This window comes from Coregonus lavaretus (genome assembly GCF_964263955.1).
Source record: "Coregonus lavaretus genome assembly, chromosome: 1".
Classification (NCBI taxonomy): domain Eukaryota; kingdom Metazoa; phylum Chordata; class Actinopteri; order Salmoniformes; family Salmonidae; genus Coregonus; species Coregonus lavaretus.
The window spans coordinates 84,701,190-84,710,609 of record NC_139988.1 but is presented as its reverse complement, the minus strand read 5'-3'; the positions used below and the strand labels follow the sequence as shown (position 1 = coordinate 84,710,609).

Genomic DNA, 9,420 nt, shown 5'->3' with positions numbered 1-9,420 from the left:
TCTCTAATATGGTCATACATTTGGCAGGAAGTTAGGAAGTGCTGCTCAGTTTCTACCTAATTTTGTGGGCAGTGTGCACATAGCCTGTCTTCTCTGAGAGCCAGGTCTGCCTACAGCGGCCTTTCTCAATAGCAAGGCTATGCTCACTGAGTCTGTACACACTCTCTCTCTCTCTCTCTCTCTCTCTCCTTTCACTCTCTCTCTCTCTCTGTCTCTCTCTGTCTCTCTCTGTCTGTCTGTCTGTCTGTCTGTCTGTCTGTCTGTCTGTCTGTCTCTCTCGCTCTCTCTCGCTCTCTCTCCCTTTGCTCTCCAAAGTAGTGTAAAATCCTCCTTTAATAAAGCCTGTTTGATGGCCTTCTCTTGTTTTCCTTCAACTTTGAATAATACCTCTTCTTTACCCACAATAGGAGCTCTCTATTGAGTCTGGCATCGATCCTGGCCAGGACTATTACACCCAGGATTATTATAATTATGACCATGGGGTAAGGAGTGTGTGTGTGTGTGTGTGCATGTGCATGTGTGCTTACATGCGTGGCTGTGTGTGTGTGTGGGCACGGTGTGTCTGTGTACGGTGTGTGTTTGTGTTCCTAAAGCCTTTATGATCCTGTGTGTATATGAGTGCCGACGGTTTCACCTCACACCAGGAAACTCAGTCAGTCTGCAGAGTCCAGAGACTCATTTAGAGTTAAATACCCATCCATACCAAACAGCTCTCAACACAAAAGGCCACCAGACTGCCTCCCCACTGAATAATCGGAGTTTCCGAACAGCCTTGAAGTGAAGCGTTCAGGTCAGAATACATAATGATAGCTTCAGACAAAATAGTTCATATTGTCGTTTGTTGCCACCTGTGATGAATTCCATAATTTAGTTTTTAAGACACTAGAGACCCCCATTTAGGTCTCCTGGCACAATGATAGCCAGGCTAATCACTCACTTCGCACATTACATGCTATCAGAACAACAAGGAATGTTGATGCAGATTGAATGTTGTGGATTTAAGCTCTTAAAATGTAGCCCCTCCAGCGCCCAAGTGAGAGGATGGTAGTTATAGTGCACGTGTGTCAAACTCATTCCACGGAGGTCAGAGTGTCTGCAGGTTTTCGCTCTTCCCTTGTACTTGATTGATGAATTAAGGTCACTAATTAGCAAGGAACTCCCCACACCTGGTTTTCTAGGGCTTAATTAAAAGGAATAAACAAAAACCGGTAGACACTAGGCCCTCCATGAAATTAGTTTGACTCCCCGGATGTAGAGGATGAATGATTCGGATCTCCAGATGCTGTAGCAGCAGATAGATTTACCTCTCACTGTCTTTGAGTGTCTCTCTCTCCTCTCTTCACTCTCTCTCTCTCTCTCTCTCACTCTCTCTCTCTCTCTCTCTCTCTCTCCTCTCTCTCTCTCTCTTCTCTCTCTCTCTCTCTCTCTCTCTCTCTCTCTCTCTCTCTCTCTCTCTCTCTCTCTCTCTCTCTCTCTCTCTCTCTCTCTCCTCATGCTCTCTCTCTCTCCTCACGCTCTCTCTCTCTATGCAGCTTTTCACCTTTTAATTACACCATCCAGGCTTCTGATTTCAGCCATACCGGGTGTTATTTTTCTCTCTGCTATGTAGCGGGTCTCTCAAAATGCTAATGTTTCCCTTCACACCGACCGCTATGAATAAAATTAGAGTTCGGCTCACGTTGGGGTAATAGTCTTCTGCCTGGAGGCTTGAGCCATTTAGCCATTTGGTCACTACTGACACCGTGTACTGTACACTCTTAGAATTAGTGGTCCTCAAGGAACCCCTGGAGTTCCTCAAGGAACCATTGCTAGTCAATGGTTCATATTTGCATCTTCGATTAGTTGAGGGGTTCTTGGAGGAACCTTTAATGGTTCAATGTAGCAACGTGTTCCTGGAGGAACCCTGAAGCAGAGGCGTGGCTTAGTAGGGGCGTGGCTTGAAGATAGATATTCTTTAAAGTATATGTCATTCTTGTTCATCTGTTCTTTTGTATTGTCATCAAATGTTAAGGTTGAAAACTGTATTGTAGCTTCAGTGAGCTTCAAAAGCCTATGTGAATCCTGAATGTAAATAGTTAACACTTTATTACAGTAATATTATATTAGAATATGTAATATGCATAGCTATTCAAGGAACATTTTAACATGATGAACAGTAATGACATTTATGCTAACTCACTGAAAGCCACGCCTCCAATAAACCACACTTCCAATCTGATAGGCTGCTACCTCAAAACCCCTCCAATCACAAAAGGGTTCCAGTTTGAACCTTTACGCAGAGGTTCCTTAAATATCATTTTCAACTGGAAAGGTTCCGCCGGTGTGGCCACCCAAAAGGTTCTTCCAGGCACCTTTACTTCTTAAGAGTGTAGGTTAAAGGTCACCACAGGTAACCAAGTCAAAGTACTTCCCTGTGTCCATCCCGTCACAGTCAGCCCTGTTAAGCTGATGGTCTGTTTCTATTTTAGCAGACGGTTTCTCCCTGGGAGCACTCAAAGCCTTTAATCTGGATTCATAGTGACCTGACATCTACACTCTGTAGTGAGTGGGCCCTGGATCTTATTGTACGCCTTGTCTGCCCCCCTCTGGCACTAAAGACAGGCTGAACAAAGACAGAGAAAAAAAAAGAAATAGCCTGCCTGGGGTAATGACTGTAAAATCCCATAAGGAGGCCTTAGTCTACATAAAGACAGGCTCCTTTACCGCCCACCTCTCTCTCTTTCTGTTATCCACAGTCAGGAGCCACTGGGGATCCGGGCCTAATCACATGTTCTGTTTCACACGCGCATCTGAAAAACAATTGGCAGAATTATACTGATAAGTGTATGGACAGAGGTTGAATAAATTGTGTTATGGCTGCGAGTGTGTGTGTGTGTGTGCGTGCACGTGCGTGTGCCGAGCGTGCGTGTACGTGTGTGTGTGCTGCGTGTGTGTGTTGTCTGTCTGTGTATGTGTGTCTGTCAGTACAGTATATAACTAACCCGTTGTGTCTCCCTCCAGGTATGAGCTGCCTCAGTATGGCAGTCGCAGGAAGTTGATATCTCCGACAGGCCTGTATGAAGAGTATGGAGAGGTGATGGTGGACGACGATGGGAGCTACTACTATTACAGTCCACAGGAGTCAGACGGAGAGGTAGCAGATTTTATCTCCAATTGTTACATTGTTCAATAGCTATCTGTATGATTCAAAATGATGCACCTTTGAATGAAATGAAAATGAATGTGTGAAACTAAATGATTTCCCTGGAGGAACCCCTGCCTGGGTCAGTAATGGGTCAGTAATGGTTAATGGTTAACAGTGGCTTTAACGGTGGCTTGGGCTGATGTGACTGTAACATAGGTAGCCATGCGTGGTGGGAGGAGGCCATCTGTGCGGGGCAGATGACCGCCCCGTGCCCCCCCCAGTGGCCACCCCCAGACAGGTCCTTAGAGACCAGCAGTCCCCCCATCCCAGGCCAGAGCAGGAACATCCATCATCAGCACTGCTGCTGCAGCAGACTCCCAGCCCCACCACTCCTCTATGGCTGCTCAGTAACTAAAGGCAGTCATGAAACTCAGCAATTTCCTGGTGAGCCCCCCTCGGTCCCCCCCCCCCCGTGGAACAAAGCCAGGATATTCCCCTTGGAAGTTCTCCTCCAATGATCGGAGGGACGGAGGAGATGGTGGGGACTTCCCTGAACTAATTAAGGCCCACTGCTCCAACAGCATGCTGAGGATGAACAGTGATACTGTAGATGGTCATAGATGGTAGCTACTTCCAGGCTTCAGACGAGGCCAAGCCCTCGGTGAAACAGCGGTTGGAGAAGGCGTTAAGACGCGTAAACATATCCAGCAGGCTTCAAGAGTGGAGGATATCCTCAGTGTGAGCTCTGAAGCTGAGCAGAGGATGTCTGGGTCCAGGTCCCATTGCTCCAGTGACTCTGAGAGGGTGATGAGGTGGCAGGTCTCCCTGGCTGGGGACAGGTTGAGCAGGAGGGCAGCAGCTCTGAGGCAGGGAGCATTTGTAAAGAGGTCCCAGGGGAGGCCTACTCAGACATGAGGAGTAGGAGCAGCACTGCTTCATCCTCCACACTGGATAGCAGGGGCTACTCTGGAGGAGACTTAGGCGAAGAGGAGGCCCAGGAGAGGGCTGTAGATCCAGACGAGGAGCAGGGGGAGAGCCAGGGAAATTCTGAGGAGGAGGAGGAGAGGAGGTCAAAGTCAGATGGGGACTCAGAGAAGGAGTATGAGACCGAGGAGGAGTCCCAGACAGAGAGAGAGAGAGGCTGGGGATTCTGAGAAGAAAGAGTCCGATAAAGGTCAGGATCAGAGACTGAGGAAGAGGAGGGTGACGTCTGCAGAGGAGGTCACAGAGCCAGGGACACGGCCACAGACATCCTCGTCCCTCGTCCAGCAGAAGATCCTCTGTGGTCTCCAGCCACAGTCAAAGTAGACAGGACAGTGGCAGCAGCATTGGCAGCAGCAGTGGCAGCAGGAGAACATCCTCTTATGCACAGCACAGTGGGAGAGAACAGAGATCTTCTCTTAGCAGAGTAAGAGTCTCTAACCCAAGCTCCAGGAGCTTTAGATCCACCAGGATGAGAAGCGCTAGGTGTTCCTAATGTTTTGTACACTCAGTGTATATCTGTTTATCTGTCTGTTTGTTTTTGTTGTTCAGTACGGGAGGAAGAAGCGGATCAAGCTGGTGGTGGACAGGGAGTATGAGACTAGTTCCACGGGGGAGGACAGCGCTCTGGAGCCCCAAAGGAACCGGCTGTCCAACCTGACCAACCACAGCAACGTCAACGGCAGCGTGTACCTGGCACAGAACGGCTCGGTCATACGCACCCGCCGGGCCGCCCACTCAAACAACATCAAGGTCAACTCCCCTGTGCGGTTGGGCAAGCACTTTAAGAAACTAGACAAACTGGCGGTGACTCACGAGGAAAGACTGCCACTTAACAGCCCGGTGGCGACCACGTCCTCGGCCGACAAGAACCTAAACACCCGGCCCTCCAGCGGCTCCCTGGCCTCCAGCACCACAGGCCCCGAGAGCATTGCGTCCAAGTCCAACATCACCAAGGCCAGGAGTGAGAGAACACGGAACACGGAGGAGCAGGAGTCAACAGTGGACAATGAGGACGTGAGAGAACCATTAGAGTCTCAGAGTGATCGCACCCATTCCGATGACGAGGAACTATGGATGGGGCCCTGGAACAATCTGCACATACCAATGACAAAACTGTGACTTTTGTATTTTGACTTTGCTACAGTATGTGACTAAATGAACTTTTTAGTATTGTCCCCAATTACTTAATTCATGGCATACATCTCAATTTAATTCCACTTTATTTCAGTATTATATTTGCATTTATTTATCAGTAATCCACTGGTTTCTTGTTAAAAGTGTTGCCTACAAAAGCAGCATCGCAATTAAATTGGATTCATCTTTAAAAATTGGCTTCTCTCTATTTAGCTACATCCATCCAAAAGTTTTTGCAACCAGTAAGCTATTAGGGTTCCTTTAAATACAGAATATTAACACATTTGAGTTTACTTAGGATAAAACATGCTATTTTCCCAATGTTGTCACTTCTAGAATGTTCTTTCCTAAGAGGAGTTTATAAAAATATCTCGGAGACACAAAGAGTCTTGAAAAGTCTTGATCAGGGATGCACTTGCTGTCCACATAAGCCTTTACCTGTGCCCCAATCATAAAAGTCACTCAGACTCGAATACAGTGTTATTTTTGTCATTTTTATACAGATTGTTACATTTTTTAGGGATAATTGAAATACTATCCTGTTTCCTGCATACTGCATATTTGCCATGTCTTGAAATAACAATTCTGGTTGTGGTCTGGTTTTGAATCGATATTCGTAATGGCCGTGTGATGTTTATAAGCACATGAAAAACCAATGCAGTAATCTTTGTTCTAGTGCTGCCTTCACTGATATATCAAATACGCCTTCATCTGTCTGGGTTCCAACCTAATGATGGAAACAGAAATAAACATTTATCATCAAACTGTTGCTAGTTTTATTCATCTAGTCCTTTTTCCCCTCTCCGAAATGGTTAAAAATCAAAATCCAAAAACCTCAGTGTATGCTATGCCCAGTTAAAATGGGCATAGCATTGACATTGCAGTCAGTTCAATTTCCATGTGTTTGCTTCTGCTCTGAGAATCAGCAGTATGATATTGATGACATTTCGAGTGCTTTGTTGACTATTAACTAGACCTAGAGAACTTCAGAAGAAAGTGTTAATTTTTAATGGTTTCTGGAAGGAGAACATCCATTTGATTGATTTAACTAAATTGCCCGATTATAGCGATTCCAGTGCGCACACATTGAAGTCATTTGGACTTATTAACCAGAGGATGGAGGTAGCCTCATTACTCCTGAATACACAGGGTGATTTTGCATGCACAAAGAGCAGGAGGAGAATTATAAGAACTGAGAAGTAGTGTGCTCCGACCCTGGAATCATATCCACATGTCCACAGACTCTAAGCTTATCTATTTGTCAACTTCTAATTTCTTCAAGTCTGCCCAAGGCTTACACTTGTCACAGATCAACAATGCCAATATTTCAAAACATGTGATACTATTTATTTTCTATTGTTCTTTGATTCATTTAACGATAAGTGTAATCATTAGCTAATAGCGTAACAGAAAGTCACAGTATTGGTTCGAAGTGGCAAACCTGTGAAATGTGTAGTCTGAATATGCAGCTGCTTTAACTCAAAAGTGTGTGATCAGTATCACTGTGCTGTATGCTACCGCAGGCGGTTGATGCTCATGAGGCATTTCTCCTGCAGGGCAAAGCTTTCTGGGAGACGGAGTCCTTAAAAAGAACAGACACAGGGAGAGAAAATAGAGCTGGAAAACTCCCAAAACACTCAAAACCTCCAAAAGCTCTTTGCTCCGGCACCACCAGCACTTCTCTCTTTCTCTGGCTCGTTGTCAAAGGAGTTTCCTTGACAACCAGAGAGGCTTTCAGGCCCATTTCATTTAAACAGTCGACTATAATTCTCCTGGGCGTGAGAAATACCTATATAGGGGAGAATCTCACAGCTTTCCTGAGTTTACCATAGCTTAATGGTAAGTATTCTTGCCAGAGAGGATGTTAACACTTTTATTTGTTCAAAACAAGTCACTTTTTACTTCAGGCTTATGTAATATTAATGCAAATGTTTCATAAACTCATAATCTATTATGATTTCTTAAAATATTGTGTTGACGCCTAACATGAAACCTCAAACCAGTTATTTTAAAGTAAAACCATTGGACAGTTTACACTGTTTATTTCAGGCTTGTTAAATAATCAAGTGAGCCACTAGATGGCATCTGACACAATATATTTTACTTGTCTTTATCTACAGTGTGGAGAGAGCCCTGAGAGAGAAAGAACTGATGTGTGGTCCTGATTGCTTTAGTAACTACTGTTCACCAGTACATTTGACATTTTAGTCATTTAGCAGACACTCTTATCCAGAGCAACTTACAGTTAGTGAGTGCATACATTCTTCAAACTGGCCCCCCGTGGGAATCAAACCCACAACCCTGGCATTGCAAGCGCCATGCTCTACCAACTGAGCTACAGGAGGCCAGTAGATGGAGGTGAAGAAGTTTGCATTACATCAACACATGGTACCAAATTAAATTGTTTTGATTACAGGCATTTAAAGTAACTGTCCAGTGTTTCCAGATTTCTATGAAATAAGACCTATAATTAAATACAATAAGAGATATAATCCCCGAGCCGACTAGGTGAAATATCTGTCGATGTGCCCTTGAGCAAGGCACTTAACCCTAATTGCTCCTGTAAGTCGCTCTGGATAAGAGCGTCTGCTAAATGACCAAAAATAAAAAAAATAAAAAAAATAGATAAATAGTTTTCCTTCCAAAAAAGTGTAATTAAGTGTGTTAAAAAGCAGCTTTTCTGTGTTGGAATGATGTGGGCGTATCCCAATAACAGAATGGTGTGGGCGTATACCGGTCATTAAAAATATTCACGCATGTAAACCGCTGATTGGCCAGCTCAGCCAATGAGCCAACATGACATCATGTTCTATGAGGAAGTAGCAAGCATTTGAGAAACGGTCTGTTTGTGGTGGGGTTTCTGACTTTTTTTCCCTCCAATTTATGCTTTGGCTACAAATAGTATAGAGTATTGGAGTATTGGTCAACAACATTATTTGCGTATGAGTTAACAGAACATGAACTTTCAAAAGTGAGATTTTCACTAGACAGTTACTTTAACATGTTTAATTAACTGCCAATGATATAAATTGTTTTTAATTGCAAGAGTTGTATAATGACAGTCACTTGTCCTGCAAAACAAACTCTTCACTTCTGCACAGAAATGACTACGGGTAGACCCTTGTTTATGAATATGTAACTACACAGGCAGAGCACCACGTTTAATAATCTATTCTAAACATGTCCTGAGCTACTCAAAGTTGACTTTTCACCAGCAGGCAGCATCACACTGACAAAGCACTCAAAGCCAATGGTTTATCTCCACATAAGTGGTCATGTGAGTAAACAAGTGAATTACACTGCTCTTGAACACCTGCCAAGAGAGAGAGAGAGAGATAATAACTTACAAGGAGAGGCACTCTAATTAACAATTAAAAATGATGACAAGATTACCTGTACCCTGTGACCAGGCTGTAATGACATTATCCACTTTGATCTGCACATTATGGATCCCCACTGAAATATTTCAAACAAACATCCAAAATAAATAATTAAGTGAATAATTACAAGCCGCAGATTTATGCAGCAGCAGCAGCCAAGCATCATGGTCCCTTTAAATTCTATAACTAGCAGAAAGATCAGAAGAAGAGTTTCAGAACCTGAAGCTAATACAGCACAATACAAAGGAAACACAAAACACATGCAAGCACAAGGATGCAGGCACACACACACACGTGCCCACAACAGTAACGTCAGAGATGTTGACTGTAGGTGGATAATAACTCTGTGGTCATATTGAACAGCGTTTAGAGATGGACCACATCTAACAACACAAGTTGACGTTGTCCATTGGACAATCACTGACTTTACAACATTGTTTATATATTTTCCAAATGTTATCCCAATTTATGTCACACTGTATAATGGCAGGACTGTGTGAAATGTCAAACCTATAATACAGCCATTTTCCTGAACCATGTATAGATTTTTGGAGTATTTCTGGTTTTCTAAACTATATGTTGTAGGTTCTGGGTGCTTTATAATTGATGTAGTGTGCATGCAGTCTAAGGTAGCATTTGAGAGATGTTCTTGATCTCCTTTCACCCGCACACACAAACATACACAGAGTAAATAATGTTGATGGCATCCCACCCAAGCGTTTTATTATTTCTCAAAACGCAGGGCCTATAGAAAAATATAAGCTTGGCACAGTCGGGCCCAGTTAATAAGGGGGTGCT

The 9,420-nt window shown here is 44.0% G+C and overlaps 2 pseudogenes across 2 annotated transcripts in view; both read left to right on the top strand.

Moving 5' to 3' along the window:
- The window catches only part of LOC311134254 (protocadherin-15-like), an 8,075-nt pseudogene extending 4,536 nt beyond the window's left edge, over positions 1-3,539 (top strand). The window contains exons 3-4 of the transcript in view: positions 3,001-3,133; positions 3,345-3,539. The product of the transcript in view is annotated as a protocadherin-15-like (transcript). The remainder of the gene's footprint in view (positions 1-3,000; positions 3,134-3,344) is intronic.
- Positions 3,540-3,734: 195 nt separating this feature from the next.
- LOC311134246 lies at positions 3,735-5,227 on the top strand (annotated as a pseudogene). The gene is made up of 2 exons: positions 3,735-4,532; positions 4,658-5,227. The product of its transcript is annotated as an uncharacterized misc_RNA (transcript).
- The last annotated feature ends 4,193 nt before the right edge of the window (positions 5,228-9,420 follow it).